This window comes from Taudactylus pleione, unplaced genomic scaffold (assembly GCF_031769625.1).
Source record: "Taudactylus pleione unplaced genomic scaffold, aTauple2 ptg000065l, whole genome shotgun sequence".
In the NCBI taxonomy this organism is placed as follows: Eukaryota; Metazoa; Chordata; class Amphibia; order Anura; family Myobatrachidae; genus Taudactylus; species Taudactylus pleione.
In genome coordinates, this window is record NW_028284467.1 from 8295653 (window position 1) to 8313176 (window position 17524).

Sequence of the window (17524 nt, forward strand, 5' to 3'; positions counted from 1 at the left end):
TAGCGGTCCAACGCGCTAAAGATTATTATTCAGGTAAAAGTACAGATGTTACCACGCTATGATCTAACAATGAGCGCAAACTAAATTGTACAAACATTTAGGTCATAAGGTACAGTCAATACATACGCGTGCGCTCTGGGACCAGATACCGGCATCAGTAATGAAACCTTCATCGAAACAGCATAACAGGACCACCGCAGACTGGCATCTCGTTTCAGAGCACTCACATATATACCCGTACTGGGATAAGCAATACAATAGAATACGTTGGCAGGTTCTCATTGGTTCCTCTTCTTGCTTCTTCCGTTACGGTACAATTCATAGGTCAGTGCAAAGACTCAAACCAGCCTCTAACAGCCTAATTGTGTCCACTTTCCCGCTGCATAATAAATCTAGTCTAAACTATGGCATACAACATTTCAAGAAGTTATTCTCTCTATCATTCATATTTCATAGCCGCATGTTCTGATCTCCTCACCGATGCCACCGGAACGCTGTGGGAAAAGAGTAGATCAGTACGGCACCAATCACGGTCCATTTGCCATTTACTATACCATAGTTACAGAAAACATTAATTGCTTCATATGCTGACATTGCGATTAAACCAAATAATAATCATTCCTTTCGTGCTGCGGGACCATTGCTTTTAAATGTGTATGCGGGGAGAAATGACATTAAATTGTGTTGTGCGTTTGAGGGTCTGTGGGGCACTTAGCAACCAGCACTAAGTTGGAAAGGCTTCTGTGTATGTGTGTGAGCATGCCAGTATGGGTTTGGGAAAGATCACTAAAAAGCTGGCTGTGCGTCTAAATAGCTATTTTGCGTTGTCCTATGTTTAACATGAAGTGCAGGGAAAACACCACTAATTTGCTACTTTTTGCTACATCGCGTATGTGTTAATGTGAATGCAGGGGAAAACACCACTACTTTGCTACTGCTCAAATATGTTTGTGGTGATTTTAATGTGTTGCAAAGTTATTTTATGTCTGCTAAACACCGTTGGTATGTGTTTGGGGAAGATTGTGAAAAAGCTGTTCGTGCTACTTTTTAGCAACTTTGCTACTTTTCAAATATAAGTCTGTGATGATTTTAATGTGTTGGAAAGTTATTTTATGTCTGCTAAACACCGTCGGTAGGTGTTTGGGGAAGATTGTGAAAAAGCTGTTCGTGCTACTTTTTAGCAACTTTGCGTTGTGAGTAGCAAAATTGCTACTTTTAGCAATTTTGCACTGTGGATTGTGTACTATGTATTTTTGACAAAATGGCGCTTGTGTAAGCTTTCTTTTCTAAAATGGAGTCTTGCTGCCATTCACAAGATGGTGTCTTGAGGCCAGTCGCAAAATGGCGTTGTCGCAATTAAATTTTAAACTGAATTTGTCTCAGCCAATTATTCAGCTTCGACAGTGTGTATATATATATATATATATACTATACTATACATATGTGTGTTTATATATATCTATATATCTATATACACATATATCTTAATATATACATATATATAAATATATATATATATATATATGTATATATATATATATACACACACACAACACACAACCACACATTCAAAGTAATACTACCTGGAGCCTTTAATTTATTCAATTTTCATTGATAACTAAAACAAGTGCACTACTCTCTGTCTTACTGTATCTGCTCTCTTGAGATGATGATCCCTTTTGCTGGCAGACAGTGACACAGAAGAACTGCACAGCGCGTTCTTCTTTCTCCTCCTCGGGTGATCCTTCATGTGCAGCTGTGCCCGTGATGCCCCCTCCTTCCCTGCAGCCTGCACGCCGGCCGGCCAGTCCCTGAAAGCCTGCTGCCTGCACAGCCCTTTTCATTGGACGCGGCTACTGGCATCCCAGCAGCAGTGCCGTCTGTACGACGGCTATCAGTGCAGTAGCTGCCGCTGCTGGTGTAAACTCTGCTACAGCGCTTCAGATCGGATTGGTAAAAAAGATCCGATCTGTGGCAGGGGGCCCTCTCAGAGAGGGGGGCCCGGGGGTACTTGCCCCCAGAGCTCCCCCCTTAATCCGGCCTTGGGCAAGTGCCAGTGGTTTTGACATTTGCCTGTTATCGCACAACCGCTGCATACAAATTGGTAGCAGCACATTGTGTCAGTCTTTCAATCAGGCCCATAGTCTTATGTCTGGACTGTGTAATTAATAAATAATAAAATCACTTTTACCATGTAAAAAAAGCAATTAAAGAAAATGTAAATACGAAATTTATTTATTATCAGTTATTTATATAGCGCACACATATTCTACAGCGCTTTACAGAGAATATTTGGCCATTCACATCAGTCCCTGCCCCAGTGGTACCGACAGAGCGCTCGCTCTGAATCAGGGCCGTCCCTCCTACTTTTTGGAGCGGCCTCCTGGCCGCTTGCATAGCTGTGGGTGACCACCCACAGCTATAGCAAGCTGCCAAAATGATGGTCACGATGGTCAAGACCATCGTGACCATCGGGCTTGCGATGAGACCCTGCGGTAGGGTCTCGCTGCCGCAAGCCCTGGAGTGCTTTTGGCTCTGTCAGAGCCAAAAGCACTCCCACTGACATCACTAGTGATGTCAGTGGGGCCGGCCCCAGACGGTAGGCGTTCTCATGGGAACGCCTCCGTCTGGGCAGCCACGCCCACGGCATGCCCTCCAAAGGGGGCATGCTGTCAATCACCATCGACAGCACGCCCCCTTTGGTGCGAGACCCATAACGACGGCTTGGCCGTCGTTATTCGGGTCTCGCGCATGCGCACGATGGAGCCGCCTCCGTCGTGCACATGCGCACTTGTGCAACATCGACCCTCTTGCGAACGCTCAGCGCTCGCGAGCGGGTCTGAATCAGGCCCTATGTTCCCCATCATATGCTCACACACACACTAGGGTTATTGTTTGTTGGGGGCCAATTAACATACTAGTATATTTTTAGAGTGTGGGAGAAAACCGGAGCACCCGAAGGGAACCAACACAAGCACAGGGAGAATATACAAACTCCACACAGATAGGGCCGTAGTGGGAATCGAACCAACGACCCTAGTGCTGTGAGGCAGTAATGCTAACCATTACACCATCTGTGCCGACAATTAAAGTAATAATTACTGTAAGGTCAAATCAATTCAATTAACCGTTTACTTCCACTTTAAAAGATCAAATGGGAAACTGCTTTCTTGCTGTGGACCAATTGCAAATATTAAGGTAATAACGCAAATAGATAACAGCAGCCACAATTTAAGAGTAATAGTATCAGTGGGAGGGATCAAGACACTCAGCCAAACGGCAGCAGCCTCCAATCGTCATCATCATCAGTGCAGACTTTGCATCATCGAGCTCCTTTAAGTGATCTGCCTCTGGATAGGTGCATATGTGTCTCGTGGTCAGCATGGAACGCGTTTTACGTGAAAATGCCCTAAAGGTAATTTGCAGATGCTTGTACACAAGGAGATGTAAGTGCAAAATGCCTCCTGAGTAACCATATGCTCACACACAATAGCTGCATGTACTGAGACGCCGCATATTTACTGGATGTGACACAACCCCGGCACGCCGCCACTCCCTGATACCTCCCCCAAACACTCCCTGACTGCCAATCACACTGCCTGTAAATAGCTGCTGCAAGCGACTACAGTAATGCATCTTGACGCATGCACAGTTTATCTATAATTACTCAACTGCTAATATAATCGTCATAGAGTACAACTATGAATCAGGCGCTCATACAATTAGGACCCGCGTTGGGCCTTTGCCAGAGACAATTTTCCATTGTCTGTGTATTTGCTGGAAATATATGTTAAGAAACGTAGCACATTCTGTCCTTATCTTTTCAATTTAGTTTTTGTCTACACTGCGCCATTAACATTAACAACCCTGTTTACAATCCAATTGGGGTTTACTAAAGTCATTAGCATATGTAGTACGCTGTCCAGATTTATTACATTGGATTTATTTAATTGGCACCAGGGCATTATTGTAAAACAATTACCAGAAACAGATTTTGAAAGGGAATTTTAATCCATACCTCAACAACAAGACATTTTAATTTCCTTTATTGAGCTCTGTGTCTTAGCTGTGCTGACATCCCCAGCGATCTTACAGCAAGCGCGCTCTTATTCTTGTGCACTATGCTATCTCTCATTTTCTTCATTGTATCTCAGCATATCATTTACACTGACTGCTCATCACATTACCACATCAATATAAATATTGCTAGTATTTCCAAAGCCTGCATATATCTTTCCATGCAGACAATGCTGCCAGGAGCAATGGAGCCAATATTAATGACAGATGATAAATCATCTTTCTGTACATAGCGAGGGTTTTAATGTGTGCGAAGGTGGACATGTAATGTGAGGTAAAAAAAAATCCATTAGGTTCAATCTGTGCACTCAGTAAAGATGGAGAGGATCAAAACAGGTTTTTCTCCTGTATACTGTGCAATGGAACATCAGCCCCTGGATAATGCACAAGTGTTTATGTGAAGCTTGCAAAATGGCGGCATAAAGTCTACACTTTACAAATCCAAGGTGCAGTTAAAGTTACATGACAGAAGAGGTTATCATTACTTAGCAGTGAATTGCTATGAATAATATATTTATTTGAAAATAAAGATAAGGAGCTCTCACTGATTAAGTATAAATATAGAACTGCACAAGATAATGAAAACACATACATTTTTATTATACTTCATCATGGTGCAATTTTATTTTCATACTTCGCCATTTGGGGCTCCTTATTGTATTTGTATTTTCAACTTTTTCCACACAGTTGGAACAGGAAGTGACTGTCATCCTAGTTTACGTTTATTTACAGCCGTATTATATTTGCACTGCAAAGCATTGTTCACACTCACTATTATAAATCACTATCCTAGTGCCTAAAAACCTTGGGCCTCATTTACTACGAGTTTTATCACAAAAACGAGTGACAAATATCACTGTGTATGATAAATGGTGCTCCAGCCAATCAGCTCCCAACTGTCAACTGTTAGAAAAATGACAGTTGGGAGCTGATTGGCTGGAGCATCATCTATCATACACAGAGAAATGTATCACTCGTTTTGGTGATAAAACTCGTTAGTAAATGGGGGCCCTTGTATGATATACTGTATGTGTTGTGTTTAGCGCCATCATTTTATGTCCACTGTGTACATACAGATTTATTAAACGTCAGTCCCAAAACATGGACACGTTCGGTTGGAAGGAAGATGAGAGGGAAACAATACAGTGACCCAAGGCTACAAACTCACTGGATCTGTTTTATTGCAGTGTTTGTTTTATTTCTAATTGCAGTTTATGGGTTCCCTAAATGTTGCAATTGTATTTTAGTTCAGCACCAGGCAATTCCAGGGGCCACAATTGCTACATGATATTATCTCGCTCGCAGACAGGCAAAAGAGCTATGTATTCCATGGTAAACATGCCATGCTATGATGCAACGTGTATTTCATGCCATCTTAAAGAAACTTCTCTTTATATTGCAAGTGACTCCTGCAGGGTATAGGCATGAGCAGCACCTCAACGGTAGTTCCCAATCAGGTAGACTAAGGTATTAATATATTGTAATATTTTAGAGTGTGTCCAGGCTTTTCATCAACAGGCAGCACCATAAAGAACAATAATGGGCCCAGGTGATGTGATTCTACCTCACAGCTTGCCCTACGCCGCCATTGGGTCAATTAAACAAGCCCATAGCAGTGTATTTAGTACTCGCTCTCTGCCCTTGCAGTGCACCTATCAACAGGAGGGATTTAGATATTAAACTAACTTATCTGTTTATTAAAGACTTCACCCTGAAAATCATATGGTATCAAACCAATTTACTATAAGCTATCACAGATATCTCCTGCATTCATCTAAGTAACGCAGGATACAGCAGTCCCCCTTTTTTTTTTTTTAATGGAGACTGCTGTCTTACCTTATTTATAAAGCTGAAAAGCAAGCCTGGAGATATTACAGAGCTGGAATGACAAGATTGTGAGAGGGCCTGAATGTGAGGTTTAAAGGAGAGTGCAGAGTCAAGGAGAACTCTTAAACAGTAGGCTTGTTGGACAGCAGAGATGATGATGTCAATTTAGAAAGTGAAAAGGAGGTAGAAGTGGGGACGGGAGGGTGGGAAGATGATGAGCTCAGTCTATGTTATGGGCGGTCAGGGGAGTAAAGGTAGAATTGAATATTAGCATACAGATGACATTGGAAGCAAAAAGCACTAATGTAGGCTTATCAATGTAGGGAGTATAAAGGGAGAAGCGAAAGGGGCTAAGAACAGACAGAGAAGAGACAGAGAAAGAGTCGTCAGAGATGTAGGAGGATAATCAGGTGAAGGTAGTGTCATGTAAACCAAAGGAATGAAGGAATTAGAGGAGAAGAAGATGATCCACTGTGTTGAAGGCAGCATAGTGGTCAATAAGGATGAGTAATGGCCATTAGTGGAGGGAACAGAATGGAGGGGACACAAGCCAGACTGCAGTAGGAAGGAGGGAGTGGGTTGGAAGAAAGATAGTAAGATAGCTGTAGGAAATTTGCTTGAGGAGCTTGGAGGCAATACAGCTGCTCCTCACTTAATGGCTGACCAGTTTGTGTCTGGTTAACAATATGGCAGGGGGGCATGTATTGAGATACCCACAAGCGGCTTCATAAAGTTTAAATGACTGCTTGGAGGAAGCAGCATCGGTCACAGGTCAGACGATAATCGGCCTTCTGAGTAACCTTATGGACACACAGAATGAAGCTGGAGCCAATTTTACTGTGCATGGGATCGCAGTCGCAGTATGAGACACTCCCCGAGAACAATCGCAACATGTCTCCGTATGAGCAGACACTCCCCATTACCTCCCACAAACGCTCCCTGACTGTCACACTGCGGGTAAATGTTCATTGCAACCACCAACGGTAATGAAAGTTTGCACATGCGCAGTGCGACTCCAGACCACCAATAATCACTCAACTGTGTATACATCACCATTGTTTCAACCTCTGAATCAGTCCCTAAGTTAAATCTCTGTATGGTCTATTGCAGTCTAAAGTCGGGTTTTTTGGGGGGATTTTCCGTCAAACTTGCTTTTAGTAAATCTTCGGATTGCAAAATTGACCAAAAAAACAAACAAAACGAAATTGATGCTTAATAAATTTACCCCTGTATCTTTTTTATGGGCATGTGCAGTATAGATCTATGCGTCGATGGTGAAGAAATCGTACCCACCAGCGCGCTTGCACATTGCTCAGATATGCAAAATGGGCATCACAGGGTTTGCTCACCTCAGACGGGATGCATGATGCATGACATTCGGGATGCATGGCATCTCGCCACTCTTTGCATGCATACTGGCATTATTTACGCCGATATGCATGATGAAAAACACAAAGGCCAGCTGTCTCGGTAAGAGCTGTCCTTGGCGAGTGAGGGACTTCTAGGTCTATGACCCAGAAGTCCCTGTGGCGTCCGCGTGCCACCGGGGGTGCTTAGAGGGATCCGATTGCAGCGACTCATTCAACTAATCAAAGGGTTAATCTCAGAGAAATTAGAAATCCAGCCTTAACTTAATTACAGCAGATTAACGCTGGGACCCAGTCACAGGCACATGCACAATAGATGAACAAGGAAATGGACAATCACTTCCTCTCTTTGCCGCAGTGTTAGACTGGCATATAATTATTGCAACGTGTTAGTAACCAATTGGTGAGTGCTGTGAATACATATATTTGTTTATGCTATTGGGAATCAGTGACTCTTATACACAGCTGCTCCTGCAACTATTCCTGACTAGCCCAGTTTTTGCGCACACTCTATTCCCCTTTTTATGTGAAATAATTATTGCAGAAGAGGAGGTTCGTCCAGTAGTATAATATGTATTGGAGAGATAACCAACAATACAAAATTATACTTACCACCACCCTGTGGACACCAATGATAGATATTAGTGCTGCCCAATATGGCAGGATTATAATTCTATGCTTAGGGCCTCATAAATGCTAAATTCGAGATTTATTCAATGGTTTAACCTAGAGTATATGTGGTGTATAACAATTTGTGTGTCATATTTCTACCTGTTTAGTAGACAAATAGAAGTAACTCGCAAGTACTTTCCATAGACAGGAATAGAACACAGAGATTTACCAAGAATTATGTATGCAAGCATGATCATAAATGGTAGATAAAAATAGACTTCCTCTTCAGCAGCGTGTTTAGCAGAAGCACTGCACAGATCAGAGTGATCTGTGCATGCTTCTCTGTTTTATAATGTACAGAAATAGTTAATTAAAAAAAATAATAATAAGCCCCCCTTCCCCCAAAATCAGAAAAAACAGCCCTTGACGTCTGAGCCTGTTCTGGTACTGGAAAATCAGGAGAAAGTAATGAGCTGCCTGTATGCTCCAAGCATCTTCTTGGCTATTGACAGCTGGGTGCCGTTCCAGGCACCCTAATAGCCAGATGCAGGGGCTGTGGGGCAGTAACAGTGCCGCCGCCAGGGCCCTGCGCCCTAGGTGATGGCACCGCTTACACATCCCTCCCTGTGGCCCTAGGAGAAGCAGTGACAAGCTTTGTACATGTGAAGATACTGCTACTACTATTACTTATCTATGCCACTGTTCACCTGGAGAGTGGTGCTTGGTTGTGATGTCACAAACAATCGTCAGACTTCTAATCTGGGGAGCTATGCTTTGCCTTCATCTCTTTAGGTATCATTGGTGCGGGTGACGATCCTGAGTGTGTGTGTGTATGAAAGGGGGTAATGCCAGGGGACATTTACACGGGCCCTGAGTATATACAGTTAGTCATCTGGGAATTTAAATAAAGAAACCACAGGATTTACATGATTGTTAATGTTTAAGGTGCTGTTTGTCCTATGTAAGAGGTACACTGCACTTCTAAGAAATGAATCACTAAAATACATATTCCTCCGAGGCAGTTTTCCATGTTAAAACCTGATACACAAAATAATTTGAACAAAAATGACCAGGTCTATAAAGGAAGAAGCTGAAAGCATTTTATTATTCAACTAATCATGTTTTATACAGTAAATGCAGGGAGTGATTTTTTGAAAACACCATTACTCATTAATGCAGCTGCTGTTAGACTGGAATGTTGCGATGTCCGCGCTCTTTTGATGAATCACGCTCATAAACTAGAGACTTGAAATGATTTTCACAGAAGACCCAGAATCTGCAGCTACTGGAATTGGATTAAGAGCCTAATAGTCCGTGAGCTGAAGATACATGTAAAAAACGTGTTGTGGATTTGAAATAGCTGATTTCCACCAACTTCAAGCACAAAAGCATACACATCCTTATGAATATAGATTTAGTTTTGGACATTTAAAGAAACACAATTACTGTAGAGCAAGTGATGTTACTTTTTAGTGGCACTGGGGCCCTCTACAGTTTTAGTTTGTCACTGCACTTGTAGTGATGGGCAGAGCGAATCACAGGGCCTGATTCAGACCCAGACGCTATGCTGCGCTCGCTCATATTGAGCAATTTTTCGCAATCTGCGCATGCGTATGAGTCGCAATGCGATTGCGCAAACCAGTCATTGCGATGGGAAAGTGCTCGCCCGTAGCCCGCAGTCAGGCCGCTCTTTTGAGTGATAGATAGTGCCGTTTGTGGGTGGTAACAAGGGAAGGTGCTTGAAAACTGGGGTGCGAACGCAGGCGTGCCCGACCGTCAGAACGGCGTTTAATGGGTGTGCATAATTTGCAAATTAGCGTCATTACACACGTGACTAGGTTGTATTTTAGCCTGAACTGCTCGCAATGTTGTGGTGGGAAAATGCCACCACAAGCGCTGCGAGCAGCTCTGATGGCTCTCGATGTTCCCGATTAATCCTACAACTGCCGGAGATGACGTGTGTTGCGAGTGGCAAAGGGGTGTCTTTATACAGGTGCGAGTGCATAGTGCGGCCGCTCGCTATTACTTAGTGGGCGGCTTTATGCGATGCAGTGCGAGCGCATGATTTAAATAGCCGGTCCTTTTAGCCAGTGAGCGGACGCAAATAGCGCCCGGGTCTGAATCAGGTCCACAATACTGAGTTGAGCCACATGGCTCAACTCAGGGAAGTGTCTCGAGACAGTGGGGCTGATTCAGACCCGCTCGCGAGTGCAGGACGCTCGCAAGCGGGTCGATGGTGCCAAATTGCGCATGCGCACGACAGAGGGAGCTCCATCATGCGCATGCGCGAGGCCCGAATAACGACGGCCAAGCCGTCGTTATGGGTCTCGCACCAAAGGGGGCGTGCTGTCGATGGTGAGTTCCTTTGGCGGGCGTGGCTGCCAGACGGAGGCGTTCCCATGGGAACGCCTACCGTCTGAGTCCGGCCCCACTGACATTAGTAGTGATGTCAGTGGGAGTGATTTTGGCTCTGATAGAGCCAAAATCACTCCAGGGCTTGTGGTCACCGAGACCCTACCGCAGGGTCTCGTCGCAAGCCCGATGGTCGCGATGGTCTTGACTCTTGACCATCGCGACCATCATCATGGACGCTCGCTATAGCTGTGGGTGGTAACCCACAGCTATGCGAGCGTCCATGAGGCCGCTCCAAGTTGAGGGAGGAGGGCCCTGAGTCAGAGCGAGCGCTCTGGTAAGAGCGTTCGGCTCTGAATCAGGCCCAGTGTCTTTGGACACGGCTCTTTAGATTCTGCAGCCTGCACTGCAGAGCTGTAGGAAGGAGGGGAGCCGGCGACTCTGAGTGAGTCGCTGACAGCTCCGCCCCCGCAGCCCAGCACTCAGATCATGCTTCTGCACTGACTCCCCTAAATCAGTGCACACCCCCCAAGCCGAGCCCCGGCAATAGCAGCGCGACTCCGAGTGAGTCGCTGACAACTACGCCCCCTGCACTGCTGATCCGACCTGATCAGTGCACACACACACCCCAGCCCCGCCGGTAGCGGCTTCTACCCTCCACTGACAGAGAGGCTAGAGACTGAGATAGGAGTCTCGACACACCAAACGTTGAGTGACTGGAATCATTTAAACATCTGAATGATTCGAGTCATTGTGTTGAGACAGACTGTTGTGACACACTCACTTCTGCAAATGTCATACTATTTATCGATGTATTTATACACTTTAACGATTTCCTTCCACCTTGGTATACGTCAGGAAGTGTGCCATAGATTAAGTATGCATTCCAACATTGGAACGTGGAAGTGAGTGTGTCTCCTGTACAACATAGGGAGAAGTCTAGGATGCCAGGCAGTATGAGCAGACACTAGAGGTTTAACATTTAGGCTCTATGGGCCTGATTCAGAGCCGCTCGTAAGCAGCCGCTCGTTCGCTCCTAGCGATGTTCGCACAACTGCGCATGCGTATGGGTTGTAATACGCATGCGCGACCCAGTCAGTGCGGTCGGAAATTGTGTGTTCGCAAAATAGCGCATGCCTGCTAATTTGAGTGACAGAATGAGGCGTTTGTGGGTGGTAACAGGGGAAGGTGCTTGAAAACGGGGAGTGGTGATCCGAACGCAGGCGTGCCAAATGGTCAAAACGGGCGTTTTAAGGGTGTGCATGATTAACAAAGCAGCGTCATCGGCCACGTCACTTGGTTCTCTTTTAGCCTGAACTGCTCGCATGATTGCGGTAGGAAAATCCAACCACAAGCACTGCGAGCAGTTCATACGCCTTTCGATGTACTCGATTAATCTAATAAATAGCGGAGATGACGTAGGATGCGAGCGGCCAGGGGGCGTTTTTTACAAAATAGCGAGCGCATGTTTCGTTCGCTCGTTCAGACATAGAGGCGTCAACAGACCGCAAAGAGCGAGCTCTCTATTTAAATATCCGGCCCCTTTTTCTGAACGAGCGAGCGCAAATAGCGTCCGGCTCTGAATCAGGCCCAATGTCCATAGTTCCCTTTCTGCAATCCGGCCAGTAGGTCATCTTCGGAGGAGTGGAATGTATCATGGTGTATTTTAGTTTTTAATACTTCACATTACAGCAGGGATGGGGAACCTCAGGCCCGGGGGCCGTATAAGGCCCCTGGAATCATTTGGTCTGGCCCTCAGAGCTTTTTTCTGCTAGCTTCATCTGGATAGCAGGGTGCCTAGAATGGCACGCTGCAGCCAGAATCTATGCAGTAGTGCCACCTGGAGAATCCTTAGGACGCCTCAGACAGTCACACCTCTGCCTTACAGCTCCCCGGAGCATCCTGAGGATGCTCTGGACATTGCTGTAATCACTGGTGATTGTGGCCCCGCCCCCATGTGGCATCACACTGAGGGGGCGTGGCCTGCACTGAACCCGCAAATAATGTTATATATATTTCAAAATGGCCCTCGGCAGAAAAAAGGTTCCCCACCCCTGCATTAAAGGTACATTACTAATGATTTTATATGTTAAAGATCAGGTTGCATGGAAGGAATGTGTATATTTTTATAAGAATAATATGCATTATTTATGATTTGAAGATGTTTATTGAACTGTCTCCACTGTCACTAATGTAGGAAGTGCTTTGAGTATATTAATGAGATTGGGGGCCTATGTCAGACATACCTCCTGGTCGAATCGCATCGGTATGGGGACTCTGATATTTATGGACACACCAGTTGGACTGCTCTGACCAACAGAGGTACACCCTGAATTCTCTATAGCCTATTCAGAACATTATATTGAGCTATCAACATCTTGGCTGTTCCCTCTTTAGTTTGGAGCCATTATTGATGATTCCTGTTGGATTCTACGTTTTATCTGAATAAAATACCTTTACCATATATAGGAATTAGTGGAGAACTATTTACGTCTGAACTACTGAAAATATACCGTTATAATAAGAAAGATCATCTGTGGCTATATGTGAGTATGGTACGCTCACATTTAAAGAAACTGTTATATGTTCAGATCTGCATGTGTTAGAGTGAGTGGGGTACACCACTCGTGTTTACTAATATCCTTGGTTGTGGTAGCACATGTGTTTTGTAGGTCATAGATCCACGATAGGATTATTTTAAAGATACCTTTATAAGCTTGATTATCTTCACCCTATAAGTGGGTATGGTACGTTTGGCTATCCTTTAAGATCTTATGTTACCAGATTAAGAACAAGTAATTGAGCAAGGTTCGGCATGTTGCTGTTTTTCTTTTTTTTCCTTGTATGTTTCATTACCATTGAGGCAAAGAACAAATTGGGAAGATTTGAGACAACAACCCCACAAACATGATTGTATACATAATATTTTGTTTAATTATTTTCATATGTATAGTATGTACAGTAATAGGATCTAAAGCACCCACCTCTGAGTACCTAATATGTATATTTAGTGTCTGTACTATGGGTATAGGCAGAGCCATAGCTAGATAGCATTGGCGCCCCCCTCATTTTTCAAAGGCACATAATGCACCCAAAAAAGGGGAATGGCCTCATGGGGAAGGGCCAGGGAAGAGATAGGGGAGGCCAGGAGATGCTGGGGATGAAATAAGAGAAAGTTATAAGTGAAAATGATAATAAACAGAAATTTGACAGGCCCAAACAGCGCCCCCTGACCTGTGGTGCCCTGTCCGATGGCACCGGCCGCACTACCCTAGCTACGGCCCTGGGTATAGGTATGAGGGAGAGCCTACAGTATAATCAGTTTTAGGACAAGTATGCTGCACAGGACCAGCAATATTCCATTACAGCTATGTACTCACCATACTTGGATGCAAATTTCCAATAGCAACCGTTTCCAAGTACACTTACAAATATACATGGGACCTGCAGAGCTTGACAGTGAGCCCACTGCCGCAGCTAATTAACCACTTAACTGACTCATTTTTTTTCCGAAAACCGCTCCAAAATTGTCATTTTTTTTTTATGATTGAATTAGGTCAAGAACATCTTTGTAAAACGATTCCAACGCAATTTTTGTTTTTTAAACACCACGTAACATAAAAATAAACATTTTTATGGTATACTGAAGTGTTGGCCATTGACAGCTGTATCATTGATGGCCGATGGGTTCAACCATCGATAAAAACAATTGATTATTTGAGCCCATCTGCCGATGTTTCCTTAACATCGGTTGGGGGGTTGCACACGCAATCTATATACATTATATATATATATATATATATATATATATATATATATATATACACACATACAGTATATGTATATATTTTTGTGTATATATTACATGTGAATATATTACACATGTGTATATATACATATATACACACATGTGTATATATCACATATTTGTATTTACATATATTATATATATATATATGTATATACGTACACACACATGTGTATATATATATATATATTATATATTAGGGATGTGCAGGCTCGGATAGTTTCGAGTTTGCACGTTGAGTTCGGATTTTTCCCTCCAAAAAAACTGAACTCAGAAAGAGGCAAAACGTCATCTTGCATGGACGAACATAATCATTCCTGGACAAAAGTCCAGAAATGATGATGTTCGTCCATGCAAGATGACGTTTTGCCTCTTTCTGAGTTCCGTTTTTTTGGAGGGAATAATCCGAACTCAACGTGCAAACTCGAACCTATCCGAGCCTGCACATCCCTATTATATATGCATATATACGCATGTGTGTATATATTCACGCCGGGGGGTTGACCATTATGGAACGCTGGCTCGACTGAGCTTGAGACCAGGGTAAGTGCCCTCCTCAAGTTGTCTAAGACCAAAACTACATTCTCAACCAAGCCTGAATATATACAGATTTAATGGTGCACCAATTTGGATAGGCTGGACTGCCAAGAGCAGCCAAACAGTCCAATGGTTCCTGCAATGAGGGGCATTCAGCCCGAAAGTTCCCTGGCTCTCTGCAATCAAAATGCTTGCGAGCAGAGGGATTCCCATTGACATTGGTGATTTGCTTGACACAAGTATCAAGCTGGACTTCTGTCATGGCAGTAGTCTTGGAACCACCACTGGAGCTTTGGACAAACCTGTCGATCATGATGGCCAACTCCTCATAGGTAACTGCAGAACCCACCTCTGCAAACATCAGTCAACAGTAGTCTATTGCCAAGATTTCCAGCATTCATTCTGGAAAGATCACTTCTGGTTGCAAGTATTTTTAAAGATTTTCACTATGTCTGATAACTGCACGCAGGTTGTTTTTTTCCTTAGCGAACTGCAAGTCATGGAACAGCTAGGCCCTGCCTGACTCACTAATACCAATTCAGGCCAAAATGTCACCATTTATCCACAGGTAAGTGACGGTTTGCCCCTCATTTAGGTTCGGTACTTGGCAGTTCATTCAATATCGTTGGTCATTGACATTTTCTGAAGGTATAGTATGGTGGGTTTGTCCTGGTCATTTCTCACATAGGTTAGCTCTTCTGACAACAGCCTAGTGTTCAGATACTATGCCTCAGCGAGGAGCAATGCCTGAAACTGCTGTTCCTGATGCCCAGCTGTGACATTTACCAAAACATGCAGCAGAACTTCCATTTCATTTTGTTGAGGTGTAGGGAAGTTGAAACTAGCTTTCCTAAGCATCCCACTCTGCACCACTTGTGACACAGGTAGCTCTCAGATGACGCTCACACGTGGGTAATAGCCAAACTCTTGATCTTATTGTCAGGACAGCAGTGTTAAAGAAAACATTACAAACAAAAAAAGCACACTTTCTTGCAACCCTAACGCTGGCTAGACATAGTTCACCTCACTAGTCACTGGCCAAATGGTTTGGCATCGGTGTTCCCACTCATAGGAAACAGCAAGCTTATATAGCCCTGAGCTCCATCCCAGCTCTGACTGGAATCAAACCTACGTTTAACTATCAGCTTTTCTGTTCTATATTAGGCTCATTAGACCTAGTGCTCTGTTTGTTCTGCCTGCTCGAGACACAGCGACCCCCGCCATGGGGCCTGCTAGCAAAGAGAGTAAAAATTTCCTGTATCGCAATATATGTGCAGTATAGTCCTTAACCTTCTGGTTCTCTATTCTAGGTGCAATTGTCAGTGTATTATGAATGTACAGTAAGCTACACAGTGAGTGGCATATCCAGGGCAGGGCAAGTGCCCTGGATGCCACGGCAGTCCAGCATGGAGGGGGGCGCTGCCCCGTGCTCCTGTGCGGCCACATCATTTAAACTTCGCCACTGTCAATGTCTCAGCCTTTTTTAATTCCTCTGGGCGGCCAGGGTCTGATTTATACTGGCTCAGTGGGCGGCCCCACTGACTCAGAACCCTGCCCACAGTAGGGGACCCAGTAATCTGCCCAGTGGTAATTGGGGCTGACATCCCCACACCAGCAATTGGTTGCCGCAGGCTTTCCGCTCCAGGGACTTCAGTCACCACAGCGGTGTGACTCTACTTCCTGCTCCTCAGCTGTACCTTCCTTGTGATGTGTGAGTTGCTGTAGCCACTGCCAGCTGCCAGTCTCCACTCCCCCCCCACAGTATGGATTATATAGACAGTGCCCTCCTACGCAGTGTGAGCTGTTGTAGAGATTATGTAGCCAGCCAACCCCCCCACACCTTCCCCCGCAGTGTGAGCTGTTGTGGTCAGCCCCTCCTCACAGTGTGAATTGAAGTAGCTAGCTAGCCTCCACCCTCCCCCTTGCTGTGAGCACCCCTGTAACCAGCCATTCCAACCCTCCAACCCATGTAGTGTGCATCCCTGTAACCAGCCTCTAACCCTCCACAGTGTGCACCCTAGCAGCCAGCCTCCACCCCACCACAGTGCACAGTGTGAGCTGCTGTAGCTAGCCTCCCCCCACACGGTGTGAGATGCTGTAGCTAGTTCCCCCACACACACACAGTGTGAGTTGCTGTAGCCAGCCTCCACTCCCCCTCCAGTGTGAGCTGATGTAATCAGCCCCCCTTACAATGTGAGCTAATGTAGACAGCCTCCACCCCGCTGCTGTGAGCACCCCTGTAACCAGCCAGGCCAACCCTCCCCCATGTAGTGTGCATCCCTGGAGCCAGCCTCTAACCCCTAGTAGTGTGTACCCTAGTAGCCAGCCTCCATCCTCCCCCCACCACCACCCCAGTAGGGTTGAGCCTATTTCCCCTTCAGCTAAAGGATGCGATGTCAGGTGAGGGCAGTAGTGCGGTTCCAGGCCCTGACAGCGCTGTTATTTTATCTCAGCTGTAGGATCTGACCAGTAGATGTTTGTACCCTTGCGGGCACGCTTAGCTTGCCACAGGCTACTATTCCTCTATGCCCACAGGGATCGTAACAGAGAACGTCAGGGTGCTGTAGCTGAAGTATCTATCAACGCAAGCACCCCTGCAGTGTGTACCCCCTGTAGCCAGCCTCCAACACTGATCTTCAGCCTATGAGATCAGGTGGAGCCAGCAACATGCCCAAGAAAAGGGAGACTGCACTCAGCTAACTAAGCAAAACATAAGTTTTACTGAAATAAACTCTTAGAAACTGTTAGATTACACAGCTCTCTCTATCTGTTTTTTATATGTGTGTATATATATATATATATATATATATCATGTTTATATATATATACACAGTCAGGTGCATAAATATTGGGACATTGACAGAATTTTCATATTTTGGCCTCTATTCACCACCACAATGGCTTTGAAATGAAACAAACAAGATGTGCTTTAACTGCAGACTTT